The following is a 16392-nucleotide window of genomic DNA, read 5'->3' as shown; positions in this document are numbered from 1 at the left end:
CTTGTGTCATTTCCTTTGGCATGAAATGGGAAGATTCTCTTCCATATGCTAAATTCTCCTACAACAACAGCTTCCAAGCGAGTTCGGGCAAGGCCCCATTCGAGATTCTCTATGGCAGAAAGTGCCGTACTCCTCTCAATTGGTCAGAGACTGGTGAACGCCAACTTCTTGGCAATGACTTAATCACTGAAGCCGAGGAAATGTGTCAAGTCATCCGTGATAATCTCAAAGCCGCGCAATCGCGCCAGAAGAGTTACTATGATAGTAAGCACCGTGATGTGGCTTTCGAGATCGGAGACCATGTCTACCTCCGCGTCTCTCCAATGAAAGGCACTCGTCGCTTCGGTATCAAAGGGAAGCTTGCCCCTAGATACGTGGGTCCTTTCAAGATCATTGGCAAAAGAGGCGACCTCGCCTATCAACTTGAGCTTCCTTCCAACTTCGCGAACGTGCACGACGTGTTCCACGTGTCACAGCTCCGCAAGTGCTTCAAGACGCCTGAGCGCACTATCAACTTCGAAGAGATTGACCTCCAAGAAGATTTGTCTTATCATGAGCACCCCGTTGCTATTCTTGAAGAAACCGAGCGCAAGACTCGCAACAAGTCTATCAAATTCCTGAAAGTGAAGTGGTCGCACCATTCCGACCGGGAAGCCACCTGGGAACGCGAGGACCATCTCCGTTCCGAATATCCGGAGTTCTTTCAGTCCTAGATCTCGGGACAAGATCCTCTCGTAGTGGTGGAGTGTTGTAACACCCCGCATGTAACTTGCCATATTTGTAACTCCGACTCTTGCCATTTCCGGCTATGTGTTATGATATTCCCTCCGTTGTCGGGTTTTGTCTTTCGTTTTGTATTTTGTCAAGTCATGCATTTTTCATATCATGTCATCATGTGCATTGCATTTGCATACGTGTTCGTCTCTTGCATCCGAGCATTTTCCCCGTTGTCCGTTTTGCAATCCGGCGCTCCTATCTCCTCCGGTGCACCCCTCTTGTTTTCTTTCGTGTGCGTGTGTGAAACTTTCTCGGAATGGACCGAGGCTTGTCAAGTGGCCTTAATATACCACCCGGAGTCTACCGGTCAAGTTTCATTCCATTTGGAGGTCGTTTGGTACTCCAAAGGTTAACCGGGCATCCGCTATGTCCATTTGAGTGTCCAGAAAAAACCCCCTCTAAAATCAGCCCAAAACCCACCAAACTCTCTACCATGCTCTAGGTCGTTCGATTACGATCGTGTGGGCGAAAACGGCACCTCATTTGGAGTCTCCTAGCTCCCTCTACCTATTTATATGTGGGCATCCCGAAAAACGGAATCGCAGACGAAACCCTAGTTTCTCCACCGCGCGCCGCCGGACGAAAACGTCTGCCCACGGACGCGTCCATCTCCTCCGCCGCCGCCACGTGGCACGCCTCCGGCCACCCACCGCGCCGGCCCGCCCGGCCCGCCGCGGGCCCGCCGACCCGCCCCGCCGCCCCGCGCCGCCCTGCCGTCTCCGCCGCCGGATCCCGCGCGCCGCCGCCGGCCTGCCCCGCCGCCGCCGCGCCGGAGTGCCCCGCCGGTGCCCGCTCCCTCCGGCGCCCTCCACCTCCGGCCTCCGGTCCCCCTCGCCGGCCGTCGCCCCTCCGGCCTCCTCTTCCTCCCGCCGGCGAGCGCCATCGGCCGAGGCCGAGCTCGAGTTCCTGTAGCTTTCCCGATCCAGATCCATTGTGAGCGTTGACCTCTCCTCGCCCCTTTTTTTCTTCCAAGTCATGGAATTTTCTCAGCATCTTGCCATGTTCGTAGCTCCATAACTCCATGCATGTAGCTCTGATTCACGCGTGTAATATGTCAAATTGTTCGACTCGTGATGCTCTTCATTTTGTTCAATTGCACCATGTTCATTAGAGGTCATCTTGATGCCCAAATCTCTGTTGGAAGAGGGCTAGTTGCTGTTATTCTCTGGTTCTTGACAGAACTTGGAGATTTGTCATTTGTGTATCATTAAATCTGTGCATCTTTTGAGCATGAGCTCTACATGTGTTTTGAAGTATGCCATGCCATCTTTCCAGTGGTGTAGTCCATGTATTTTTTTGATCTCTGTGGTGACTAGCACCAGCATGCAAAGTAGGCCCCGTAATATTTTGGAGATGTTCAGTAAGGATGTTTTGTAGCTATAGTTGTAATTGATCCATTCCTGCAATTGTTTGCAATTATGGAGTGCCATAACGTGACTCAATCTTGCTCTACTTTTGCTATAAAATATTTCTGGCAGATTGTTAACATGATATGCAATTTTGCCAAGCTTATTGTAATTGATCCATACATGCTATGCTATTGTTCTTGCCATGGTTAGCTTCATAAACATGCCATCTTGCTGTAGGTATGCTTGGTTTGTCATGCATTGCTCTGTAGTGAGTGCATCAAGCTCACAAAGAGGCCTACATATTAATATTTCTGCCATGCTCTGTTTTCTGCTAAGTCTGAAACCTGATAACGAAACTTGCTATGTTTACATGATTGCCATCATTTATTCTGGTCCTTTTTGGCTTATGGTCAGCAAGGGACTTTTGTCATGTGCATTTATTAGAACACTACGATGCCTTGTTTTGCTATGTTAAGTTCATGTAGCATGTTGATTTCGTGCTCTGAACATTGCTACCTGATGCTGTTTACTGCCATGTCCAGCTTTTCACCAAGTCTGTGAACCTGTAATCTTTTGCACTTTTGTCATGCTTGTTTGAGCTTGATATGTTGCGAACTAGCCGTAGCTCAGTGTTCATCTTTTGTCAAGCATCTCCTTTAGTTTACTTTCATATGCTTTGTTGCTATGTTGGGGTGCTGTAGCATTGCTGCTTGCTGCATTTTAAGTGCTATCTTGCTGTTTATCGCAGATTCGTGTCATTCTTGTTTTGCTTGCCATTTGCAAACCGTGCATCCGATTCCGGTGATCTTTATATCGATTTCGACCGAAATCATCTCATCTTTCCAGTGGTATGCTTGGTTTGCCAAGTTACTGCCATGTTCATCATTTTCCTTCCGGAGCACGCATATGCATCGCATATCATATCTTGCATACCATACATGTTTTGCATCATGTTGCTTGTGCATTTCTCGTTGTTGACTGTGGTTCCGTTTGCTTGTGTTCTTGTCTTGGGTAGGGCCGGGAGACGAGTTCATGAACGAGGAACCTGTTGAGTACGCTTACGAGGATCAAGCTTTCGACAACTCTGAGAACCTTGCAGGCAAGATGACCACCCCTCGAAATCACTTCTATCTTTGCTTTGCTAGTTGTTCGCTCTATTGCCATGCTCCGCTACCTATCACTTGCTATATCATGTCTCCCATTTTGCCATGTCAGCCTCTAACCATCCTTTCCTAGCAAACCGTTGTTTGGCTAAGTTACCGCTTTTGCTCAGCCCCTCTTATAGCGTTACTAGTTGCAAGTGAAGTCGAAGTTTGTTCCATGTCGGAACATGGATATGTTGGGATATCACAATATCTCTTATTTAATTAATGCATCTATATATATTTTGGTAAAGGGTGGAAGGCTCGGCCTTATGCCTGGTGTTTTGTTCCACTCTTGCCGCCCTAGTTACTGTTATACCGGGATTATGTTCCTTGAGTTTGCGTTCCTTACGCGGTCGGGTGATTTATGGGACCCCCTTGACAGTTCGCCTTGAATAAAACTCCTCCAGCAAGGCCCAACTTTGGTTTTACTATTTGCCGCCTAAGCCTTTTCCCCCGGGTTTTCGCGAGCCCGAGGGTCATCTTATTTTAACCCCCCTGGGCCAGTGCTCCTTCGAGTGTTGGTCCGAACCGAGCAGCCTGCGGGGCCACCTCGGGGAAACTCGAGGTCTGGTTTTACTCGTAGCTTGACTTATTCGGTGTGCCCTGAGAACGAGATATGTGCAGCTCCTATCGGGATTTGTCGGCACATTCGGGCGGCTTTGCTGGTCTTGTTTTACCATTGTCGAGATGTCTTGTAAACCGGGATTCCGAGACTGATCGGGTCTTTCCGGGAGAAGGTTTATCCTTCGTTGACCGTGAGAGCTTATGATGGGCTAAGTTGGGACACCCCTGCAGGGTAATATCTTTCGAAAGCCGTGCCCGCGGTTATGAGGCAGATGGGAATTTGTTAATGTCCGGTTGTAGATAACTTGTCACTTGACCCAATTTAAAATACATCAACTGCGTGTGTAGCCGTGATGGTCTCGTCTCAGCGGAGTCCGGGAAGTGAACACGGTCTGAGTTATGTATGACGTAAGTAGGTGTTCAGGATCACTTCTTGGTCATTGCTAGATGACGTCCGTTCCGTTGCTTCTCTTCTCGCTCTCATTTGCGCAAGTTAGCCACCATATATGCTTTTGCCGCTGCAGCTCCACCTCATTACACCATCCTTACCTATAAGCTTAAATAGTCTTGATCTCGCGGGTGTGAGATTGCTGAGTCCCCGTGACTCACAGATTCTACCAAAACAGTTGCAGGTGCCGACGATGCCAGTGCAGATGATGGCGTCGATCTCAAGTGGGAGTTCGACGAGGAACGTGGTCGTTACTATGTGTCTTTTCCTGATGATCAGTAGTGGAGCCCAGTTGGGACGATCGGGGATCTAGCATTTGGGGTTGTCTTATTTTCATCTGGATTTTGACCGTAGTCGGTCTATATGATTGTATTTTGGATGATGTATGATGATATTTATGTATTGTGTGAAGTGGCGATTGTAAGCCAACTCTTTATCCCATTCTTGTTCATTACATGGGATTGTGTGAAGATGACCCTTCTTGCGACAAAACCACTATGCGGTTATGCCTCTAAGTCGTGCCTCGACACGTGGGAGATATAGCCGCATCGTGGGCGTTACAAGTTCTGGGACTCCTTCCAGAAGGCCATGGGCACAAACATTCGCTTCAGCACAGCTTTCCATCCTCAAACTAGTGGCCAAGTCGAGCGAGTCAATCAAATTCTTGAAGATATGCTCAGGGCTTGTGTCATTTCCTTTGGCATGAAATGGGAAGATTCTCTTCCATATGCTAAATTCTCCTACAACAACAGCTTCCAAGCGAGTTCGGGCAAGGCCCCATTCGAGATTCTCTATGGCAGAAAGTGCCGTACTCCTCTCAATTGGTCAGAGACTGGTGAACGCCAACTTCTTGGCAATGACTTAATCACTGAAGCCGAGGAAATGTGTAAAGTCGTCTGTGATAATCTCAAAGCCGCGCAATCGCGCCAGAAGAGTTACTATGATAGTAAGCACCGTGATGTGGCTTTCGAGATCGGAGACCATGTCTACCTCCGCGTCTCTCCAATGAAAGGCACTCGTCGCTTCGGTATCAAAGGGAAGCTTGCCCCTAGATACGTTGGTCCTTTCAAGATCATTGGCAAAAGAGGCGACCTCGCCTATCAACTTGAGCTTCCTTCCAACTTCGCGAACGTGCACGACGTGTTCCACGTGTCACAGCTCCGCAAGTGCTTCAAGACGCCTGAGCGCACTATCAACTTCGAAGAGATTGACCTCCAAGAAGATTTGTCTTATCATGAGCACCCCGTTGCTATTCTTGAAGAAACCGAGCGCAAGACTCGCAACAAGTCTATCAAATTCCTGAAAGTGAAGTGGTCGCACCATTCCGACCGGGAAGCCACCTGGAAACGCGAGGACCATCTCCGTTCCGAATATCCGGAGTTCTTTCAGTCCTAGATCTCGGGACGAGATCCTCTCGTAGTGGTGGAGTGTTGTAACACCCCGCATGTAACTTGCCATATTTGTAACTCCGACTCTTGCCATTTCCGGCTATGTGTTATGATATTCCCTCCGTTGTCGGGTTTTGTCTTTCGTTTTGTATTTTGTCATGTCATGCATTTTTCATATCATGTCATCATGTGCATTGCATTTGCATACGTGTTCGTCTCTTGCATCCGAGCATTTTCCCGTTGTCCGTTTTGCAATCCGGCGCTCCTATCTCCTCCGGTGCACCCCTCTTGTTTTCTTTCGTGTGCGTGTGTGAAACTTTCTCGGAATGGACCGAGGCTTGTCAAGTGGCCTTAATATACCACCCGGAGTCTACCGGTCAAGTTTCGTTCCATTTGGAGGTCGTTTGGTACTCCAACGGTTAACCGGGCATCCGCTATGTCCATTTGAGTGTCCAGCAAAAAACCCCTCTAAAATCATCCCAAAACCCACCAAACTCTCTACCATGCTCTAGGTCGTTCGATTACGATCGTGTGGGCGAAAACGGCACCTCATTTGGAGTCTCCTAGCTCCCTCTACCTATTTATATATGGGCATCCCGAAAAACGGAATCGCAGACGAAACCCTAGTTTCTCCACCGCGCGCCGCCGGACGAAAACGTCTGCCGACGGACGCGTCCATCTCCTCCGCCGCCGCCACTTGGCACGCCTCCGGCCACCCACCGCGCCGGCCCGCCCGGCCCGACGCGGGCCCGCCGGCCCGCACCGCCGCCCCGCGCCGCCCTGCCGTCTCCGCCGCCGAATCCCGCGCGCCGCCGCCGGCCTGCCCTGCCGCCGCCGCGCCGGAGTGCCCCGCCGGCCGTCCCGCCGGTGCCCGCTCCCTCAGGCGCCCGCCGCGCCCGCCGGCGACCGCCACCTCCGGCCTCCGGTCCCCCTCGCCGACCGTCGCCCCTCCGGCCTCCTCTTCCTCCCGCCGGCGAGCGCCATCGGCCGAGGCCGAGCTCGAGTTCCTGTAGCTTCCCCGATCCAGATCCATCGTGAGCGTTGACCTCTCCTCGCCCCTTTTTTTCTTCCAAGTCATGGAATTTTCTCAGCATCTTGCCATGTTCGTAGCTCCATAACTCCATGCATGTAGCTCCGATTCGCGCGTGTAATATGTCAAATTATTCGCCTCGTGATGCTCTTCATTTTGTTCAATTGCACCATGTTCATTAGAGGTCATCTTGATGCCCAAATCTCTATTGGAAGAGGGCTAGTTGCTGTTATTCTCTGATTCTTGACAGAACTTGGAGATTTGTCATTTTTGTATCATTAAATCTGTGCATCTTTTGAGCATGATCTCTACATGTGTTTTGAAGTATGCCATGCCAACTTTCTAGTGGTGTAGTCCATGTATTTTTGTGATCTCTGTGGTGACTAGCACCAGCATGCAAAGTAGGCCCCGTAATATTTTGGAGATGTTCAATAAGGATGTTTTGTAGCTATAGTTGTAATTGATCCATTCCTGCAATTGTTTGCAATTATGGAGTGCCATAGCATGACTCAATCTTGCTCTACTTTTGCTATAAAATATTTCTGGCAGATTGTTAACATGATATGCAATTTTGCCAAGCTTATTGTAGTTGATCCATACATGCTATGCTATTGTTCTTGCCATGGTTAGCTTCATAAACATGCCATCTTGCTGTAGGTATGCTTGGTTTGTCATGCATTGCTCTGTAGTGAGTGCATCAAGCTCACAAAGAGGCCTACATATTAATATTTCTGCCATGCTCTGTTTTCTGCTAAGTCTGAAACCTGATAACGAAACTTGCTATGTTTACATGATTGCCATCATTTATTCTGGTCCATTTTGGCTTATGGTCAGTAAGGGACTTTTGTCATGTGCATTTATTAGAACACTACGATGCCTTGTTTTGCTATGTTAAGTTCCTATAGCATGTTGATTTCGTGCTCTGAACATTGCTACCTGATGCTGTTTACTGCCATGTCCAGTTTTTCACCAAGTCTGTGAACCTGTAATCTTTTGCACTTTTGCCATGCTTGTTTGAGCTTGATATGTTGAGAACTAGCCGTAGCTCAGTGTTCATCTTTTGACGAGCATCTCCTTTAGTTTACTGTCATATGCTTTGTTACTATGTTGGGGTGCTGTAGCATTGTTGCTTGCTGCATTTTAAGTGCTATCTTGCTGTTTATCGCAGATTCGTGTCATTCTTGTTTTGCTTGCCATTTGCAAAGCGTGCATCCGATTCCGGTGATCTTTATATCGATTTCGACCGAAATCATCTCATCTTTCCAGTGGCATGCTTGGTTTGCCAAGTTACTGCAATTTTCATCATTTTCCTTCCGGAGCACGCATATGCATCGCATATCTTATCTTGCATACCATACATGTTTTGCAGCATGTTGCTTGTGCATTTCTCGTTGTTGATTGTGGTTCCGTTTGCTTGTGTTCTTGTCTTGGGTAGAGCCAGGAGACGAGTTCGTGAACGAGGAACCTGTTGAGTACGCTTACGAGGATCAAGCTTTCGACAACTCTGAGAACCTTGCAGGCAAGATGACCACCCCTCGAAATCACTTCTATCTTTGCTTTGCTAGTTGTTCGCTCTATTGCCATGCTCCGCTACCTATCACTTGCTATATCATGTCTCCCATTTTGCCATGTCAGCCTCTAACCATCCTTTCCTAGCAAACCGTTGTTTGGCTAAATTACCGCTTTTGCTCAGCCCCTCTTATAGCGTTACTAGTTGCAGGTGAAGTCGAAGTTTGTTCCATGTCGGAACATGGATATGTTGGGATATCACAATATCTCTTATTTAATTAATGCATCTATATATATTTTGGTAAAGGGTGGAAGGCTCGGCCTTATGCCTGGTGTTTTGTTCCACTCTTGCCGCCCTAGTTGCTGTTATACCGGGATTATGTTCCTTGAGTTTGCGTTCCTTACGCGGTCGGGTGATTTATGGGACCCCCTTGACAGTTCGCCTTGAATAAAACTCCTCCAGCAAGGCCCAACTTTGGTTTTACTATTTGCCGCCTAAGCCTTTTCCCCCGGGTTTTCGCGAGCCCGAGGGTCATCTTATTTTAACCCCCCTGGGCCAGTGCTCCTTCGAGTGTTGGTCCGAACCGAGCAGCCTGCGGGGCCACCTCGGGGAAACTCGAGGTCTGGTTTTACTCGTAGCTTGACTTATTCGGTGTGCCCTGAGAACGAGATATGTGCAGCTCCTATCGGGATTTGTCGGCACATTCGGGCGGCTTTGCTGGTCTTGTTTTACCATTGTCGAGATGTCTTGTAAACCGGGATTCCGAGACTGGTCGGGTCTTTCCGGGAGAAAGTTTATCCTTCATTGACCATGAGAGCTTATGATGGGCTAAGTTGGGACACCCCTGCAGGGTAATATCTTTCGAAAGCCGTGCCCGCGGTTATGAGGCAGATGGGAATTTGTTAATGTCCGGTTGTAGATAACTTGTCACTTGACCCAATTTAAAATACATCAACTGCATGTGTAGCCGTGATGGTCTCGTCTCGGCGGAGTCCGGGAAGTGAACACGGTCTGAGTTATGTATGACGTAAGTAGGTGTTCAGGATCACTTCTTGGTCATTGCTAGATGACGTCCGTTCCGTTGCTTCTCTTCTCGCTCTCATTTGCGCAAGTTAGCCACCATATATGCTTTTGCCGCTGCAGCTCCACCTCATTACACCATCCTTACCTATAAGCTTAAATAGTCTTGATCCCGCGGATGTGAGATTGTTGAGTCCCCGTGACTCACAGATTCTACCAAAACAGTTGCAGGTGCCGACGATGCCAGTGCAGATGATGGCGTCGATCTCAAGTGGGAGTTCGACGAGGAACGTGGTCGTTACTATGTGTCTTTTCCTGATGATCAGTAGTGCAGCCCAGTTGGGACGATCGGGGATCTAGCATTTGGGGTTGTCTTATTTTCATCTGGATTTTGACCGTAGTCGGTCTATATGATTGTATTGTGGATGATGTATGATGATATTTATGTATTGCGTGAAGTGGCGATTGTAAGCCAACTCTTTATCCCATTCTTGTTCATTACATGGGATTGTGTGAAGATGACCCTTCTTGCGACAAAACCACTATGCGGTTATGCCTCTAAGTCATGCCTCGACACGTGGGAGATATAGCCGCATCATGGGCGTTACAAGTTGGTAATCAGAGCCATCCCCGACTTAGGAGCCCCCTGCTTGATCGAATCGCTGGCGTTGTTGAGTCTAGAACAAAAATGTTTTGAGTCTTAGGATTATATATATCGGAGAGTAGGATTCTTTTTACTCCTCAGTCCCTTCGTCGCTCTGGTGAGGTCTCCTGACATAGATGTTTTGACTATTCTCTCCTCAAATTTCACTAAAAAAAATTTAGGATCACGCGGGTATCTTGGAATCGTTCCGATGGTTTTGTGACGAGAACATTGTTCTTGGTGCCTCCTGACATTTAGGGGTTGTGGCAGTGTCCCAGGGAGTTGAGCTCCGAGGTGTTGTCGTCACAATTTTATCGTTGCAGTTCTGGAATACCTGAGTTTCGCAGACATCGAAATCTCTTTTATGCAGTTGTTGGTGAGATCACCTCGATGCCACCCAGTACTGGGGCGGGAGTTCGGAGTATTGCCATAACTTGTATAACGGATGTTTTTCGAAGGTTGAGGTAAACGATTTCCGAAGGTCTTCTTGGTTATGTGTTGACGGATGGATACAGCTGGATCTAGGGATTGTTAGTTTGGGTGATATATTTTGTGTCCCCTGTATCCCCTACACCAGATTGCATAACCAGAAAGTTTCGGCAGTTTATAAGTGGGAATTCAAGTAGCCTTAGGATATCTTTCCGACAGACGCATGATATGAGATTGGGGTTCGACGTCTAGTGGTCCGCCTTTCCACGGTTGATTTTAAAGTGGTCTCGTAGTGTCTTAAAGAGTCCATGGCTTTGCCGACTCGGGGACACTTCGTATGTCATGTGCACAGCCTTGTACATGATGGTGTTGTACGATTGAGCCCGTGTGGGCCTCACCACGAAAACTTCGGACGAAATATCTATCATATGTTTGTTCAGGCTTATTCTGCAAGCCAATACTTTGTTTTATTTTGTATTGTGGTATTCGAGTTGCTTCGAATTCATATGTTGATTCCATATCTTTTTCAAGTGGCTTCTCAACTTATGGAAGTGTGATGTTTTACTACGGAATTCATTCGTTCATCCTCGTTCGAATGTTTATTGTGAAGACTATATGTTGCAATTTCTATCCGTTGATTCTACTTATCTATTTGTCTATCAAGATGCTAACGGATGTCACCCTCTTCAGGATGGCTCCGCCAACACGTCGGAATCCGGATCGCAATGAAGGGAGTCAAGCGAACCCTCCGCCACCACCTCCACCTCCGGAGGCATGGCAAGCAATCATGGCAGCCACCAACGCCAATGCTCAGATGATTCTGCAACTCTTGCAAGAACGTACTCAAGGGCAAGGCAATCAAGGCAATCAAGGTCAAGGCAACAATCAGTTTCACTTCGCCACTCTCAACCAGTTTCTCGCAAATCAGCCCAAGTCTTTCAGCTACTGTGCCGAGGCCACGGATGCCGATGATTGGCTCGTGGACATCAACAAGCATTTTGAATGTAGCAATGTCAGGCCTGAGGACTTTGTCAAGTTCGCTTCTTTCCAGCTCAAGGACCAAGCTGCTGATTGGTATCAACAATACAAAGATTCTAGAGGAGGTAGTGTGATCACTTGGACTGACTTCTGTCGGGACTTCAAAGCGCACCACATTCCACAAAGTGTTGTTGAGAGCAAGCGTGAGGAGTTCCACAATCTCAAGCAAGGCAACATGTCTGTGTATCAATACAACATTCAGTTTCAGAAACTTGCTCGCTTCGCTAAACAAGACGTTCCTGATGAGAAGAGCATGATCTATCACTTCAGAGGTGGCCTTAAAGAGGATCTGCAGTTAGCTCTCGTTCTTGTTGAGCCTACTCAGTTTGATCAATTCTACAATATGGCACTGAAGCAAGAGGCTGCTCAGCTCAAGTGTGAGGCTTCTAAGAAGAGAGTCAGAGACGCAGTTCAGTCTTCTTCTTCCTCACTTGTGACAGCTAAGCAACAGAAGTTCTGGTTGCCTCCTCCTCCTCCGTTTCGTCAGCCTTATCAGCAGAAGAACAAAGGTGGCCATGGTTCTTCCAACTCTTCCAACTCTGGCTATCAGAACAAGTCTCAGAATCAAGCTCCCAAGTCCAATGCTCCTTATCACCGTCCACTCTCAGAGGTGACTTGCAACAAATGTTAGCAGAAAGGTCACTATGCTAACAAGTGCTTCAACCAGAGGCGTCTTCCTCCTCCTCCTCCTGTCAGATCTTCCAGCAATGCAGTGGTCAAGCATAATCCAAAGTCTGCAAAGCTGAACATGATGAATGCAGCTCAAGCGGAGGAATCTACTGATGTGATAATGGGTAATCTTCCTGTTAATGATATTCCCGCAAAAGTTCTTTTTGATACTGGTGCATCGCTTTGTTTCATGTCAAGACCGTTTTTTGCCAAGCATGAATTCACTTGTTCTCATCTGAGTAAACCCATGGATGTCGTTTCTCCGGGTAAACGTTTGAGTTCTAGTATGATGGTTCCGGATGTTTCCATCAAGATGGGCGACTATAAATTTCAGTCTTCTCCAATTGTTCTTGGTGACTCGGATATTGATCTAATTCTCGGGATGGACTGGCTTTCTAAGCACAAGGCTCAACTTGATTGTGCTGCTAGGGAAATTCAATTGACACACTCGTCTGAGGATGTGATTATTTTTGCCGCTCGCGATGAAACCATTCGGTTTTTCTCTCTCAATGAGAAGGGCGAATTGAATGCCATCTCTCAAATTCCAGTCGTTTGCGAGTATCAAGATGTCTTTCCAGAAGAGCTTCCGGGTATGCCTCCTCATCAGCCAGTTGAGTTCGTTATCGAACTAGAGCCTGGCACTAAACCCGTTTGCAAGCGTCCATACAAGCTTGGACCCAACGAGCTGAAGGAATTGAAGAAACAGCTCGATGAACAAGAACGTCTGGGTTTGATCAGACCGAGTTCTTCTCCATGGGGTTGTGGTGTTCTTTTTGTCAAGAAGAAGGATGGCACGGACCGACTTTGTGTCGACTACCGTCCATTGAACAAGAAGACAATCAAGAACAAGTATCCACTTCCCAACATCAATGAGCTATTTGAGCAACTCAAAGGGGCTAAAGTATTCTCGAAGCTTGACCTTCGTATGGGTTATCATCAGATTCGCATTCGTGAAGAAGATATCCCCAAGACAGCATTCAGAACAAGCTTTGGTTCTTATGAATATAATGTCGTGTCTTTCGGCCTTGTCAATGCTCCTCCAGTGTTCTCTCGGATGATGAATTTCATCTTCAACCCCTATACAAATGAATTCGTTCTGGTGTATCTCGATGATATCTTGGTCTTCTCCAAGAATAAGCAGGATCATGCCAAACATTTGCGATTGGTGCTCGACAAGCTCAGAGAGTATCAATTCTATGCGAAGTTTTCTAAATGTGAGTTTTGGCTCGATGAAGTTCTTTTCCTTGGTCACATCATCTCTGCCAAGGGCATTGCTGTTAACCCCAAGAAGGTGTCCGCAGTTGTGAATTGGGAGCCTCCTCAAAATGTCAAGCAGCTCCGCAGTTTTCTGGGTCTTGCAAGCTATTGCCGAAGATTCATTGAGAATTTCTCCAAGATTGCAAAACCTCTTTCCAACCTCCTACAGAAGCATGTGAAATATGTCTGGTCTCCTGAGCGTGACGTTGCTTTCAACACTCTCAAAGAGAAACTAGTCACAGCTCCTGTCTTGACTCCTCCTGATGAATCCAAGCCGTATGAAGTTTTCTGTGATGCTTCTCTCCAAGGTCTCGGTGTTGTGTTGATGCAAGAGAAGAAAGTTGTGGCCTATACCTCTCGTCAGTTGAAGCCCAACGAGAAGAACTACCCCACTCACGATCTTGAGATGGCGGCAGTTGTCCATGCATTGATAACGTGGAGACATCTCTAGTTGGGAAGACAAGTGGACATTTTCACCGATCACAAGAGTCTCAAGTACATCTTCACTCAGCCCAACCTCAACCTCAGGCAGACTCGATGGGTCGAAATGATTCAAGAGTACAATCCGAGTATCGAATATACTCCAGGAAAAGCAAATGTCATTGCAGATGCTTTAAGCAGGAAGGCTTATTGCAACAGCTTAATTCTCAAGCCTTTCCAACCGGATCTTTGTGAAGCTTTCCGCAAGCTGAATCTCCAAGTTGTTCCACAAGGCTTTCTTGCCAACCTCATAGTATATCCTACTTTGGAAGATCAAATTCGTGAGGCACAACTCCTAGATGCCATGGTGAAGAAGGTGAAACGTGGTATCGACAAGGGTCTTTCCAAATACATGTGCTATCGCATTGATGACAGAGACACTTTATTCTTGGAGGACCGGATTGTGGTTCCTAAAGGTGATCTACGGAAAGTCATAATGAACGAGGCACACAATTCTCTCCTTTCCATTCATCCTGGAAGTACGAAGATGTACCATGACCTCAAGCAGTCATATTGGTGGACTCGAATGAAGCGAGAAATTGCTCAATTCGTGAATGAATGTGATGTCTGCCGAAGAGTGAAAGCAGAACACCAACGACCAGCTAGTCTCCTCCAACCTCTTGCTATCCCAGAATGGAAGTTTGATCATATCGAAATGGACTTCGTGACTGGATTTCCCAAGTCCAAGCGCGGAAATGATGCTATCTTCGTTGTCATTGACAAGCTCTCTAAAGTGGCTCATTTCCTTCCTATCAAAGAATCTATCACGGCAGCTCAGCTGGCAGAGCTTTACACCTCCAGAATTGTCTCCTTGCACTGCATTCCACAATTGATTTCTTCAGATCGTGGAAGCATCTTCACCTCTAAGTTCTGGGACTCCTTCTAGAAGGCCATGGGCACAAACATTCGCTTCAGCACAGCTTTCCATCCTCAAACTAGTGGCCAAGTCGAGCGAGTCAATCAAATTCTTGAACATATGCTCAGGGCTTGTGTCATTTCCTTTGGCATGAAATGGGAAGATTCTCTTCCATATGCTGAATTCTCCTACAACAACAGCTTCCAAGCGAGTTCGGGCAAGGCCCCATTCGAGATTCTCTATGGCAGAAAGTGTCGTACTCCTCTCAATTGGTCAGAGACTGGTGAACGCCAACTTCTTGGCAATGACTTAATCACTGAAGCTGAGGAAATGTGTAAAGTCATCCGTGATAATCTCAAAGCCGCGCAATCGCTCCAGAAGAGTTACTATGATAGTAAGCACCGTGATGTGGCTTTCGAGATCGGAGACCATGTCTACCTCCGCGTCTCTCCAATGAAAGGCACTCGTCGCTTCGGTATCAAAGGGAAGCTTGCCCCTAGATACGTGGGTCCTTTCAAGATCATTGGCAAAAGAGGCGACCTCGCCTATCAACTTGAGCTTCCTTCCAACTTCGCGAACGTGCACGAAGTGTTCCACGTGTCACAGCTCCGCAAGTGCTTCAAGACGCCTGAGCGCACTATCAACTTCGAAGAGATTGACCTCCAAGAAGATTTGTCTTATCATGAGCACCCCGTTGCTATTCTTGAAGAAACCGAGCGCAAGACTCGCAACAAGTCTATCAAATTCCTGAAAGTGAAGTGGTCGCACCATTCCGACCGGGAAGCCACCTGGGAACGCGAGGACCATCTCCGTTCCGAATATCCGGAGTTCTTTCAGTCCTAGATCTCGGGACAAGATCCTCTCGTAGTGGTGGAGTGTTGTAACACCCCGCATGTAACTTGCCATATTTGTAACTCCGACTCTTGCCATTTCCGGCAATGTGTTATGATATTCCCTCCGTTGTCGGGTTTTGTCTTTCGTTTTGTATTTTGTCATGTCATGCATTTTTCATATCATGTCATCATGTGCATTGCATTTGCATACGTGTTCGTCTCTTGCATCCGAGCATTTTCCCCGTTGTCCGTTTTGCAATCCGGCGCTCCTATCTCCTCCGGTGCACCCCTCTTGTTTTCTTTCGTGTGCGTGTGTCAAACTTTCTCGGAATGGACCGAGGCTTGTCAAGTGGCCTTAATATACCACCCGGAGTCTACCGGTCAAGTTTCGTTCCATTTGGTGGTCGTTTGGTACTCCAACGGTTAACCGGGCATCCGCTATGTCCATTTGAGTGTCCAGCAAAAACCCCCTCTAAAATCACCCCAAACCCCCCCCCCCCAAACTGTCTTCCATGCTCTAGGTCGTTCGATCACGATCGTGTGGGCGAAAACCGCACCTCATTTGGAGTCTCCTAGCTCCCTCTACCTATTTATATGTGGGCATCCCGAAAAACGGAATCGCAGACGAAACCCTAGTTTCTCCACCGCGCGCCGCCGTACGAAAATGTCTGCCGACGGACGCGTCCATCTCCTCTGCCGCCGCCACGTGGCACGCCTCCGTCCACCCACCGCGTCGGCCCGCCCGGCCCGCACCGCCGCCCCGCGCCGCCCTGCCGTCTCCGCCGCCGGCCTGCCCCGCCGCCGCCGCGCCGGAGTGCCCCGCCGGCCGTCCCGCCGGTGCCCGCTCCCTCCGGCGCCCGCCGCGCCTGCCGGCGACCGCCACCTCCGGCCTCCGGTCCCCCTCGCCGGCCGTCGCCCCTCCGGCCTCCTCTTCCTCCCGCCGGCGAGCGCCATCG

This window comes from Aegilops tauschii, chromosome 7 (genome assembly GCF_002575655.3).
Source record: "Aegilops tauschii subsp. strangulata cultivar AL8/78 chromosome 7, Aet v6.0, whole genome shotgun sequence".
In the NCBI taxonomy this organism is placed as follows: Eukaryota; Viridiplantae; Streptophyta; class Magnoliopsida; order Poales; family Poaceae; genus Aegilops; species Aegilops tauschii.
Note: the sequence above shows the minus strand (reverse complement) of the source record.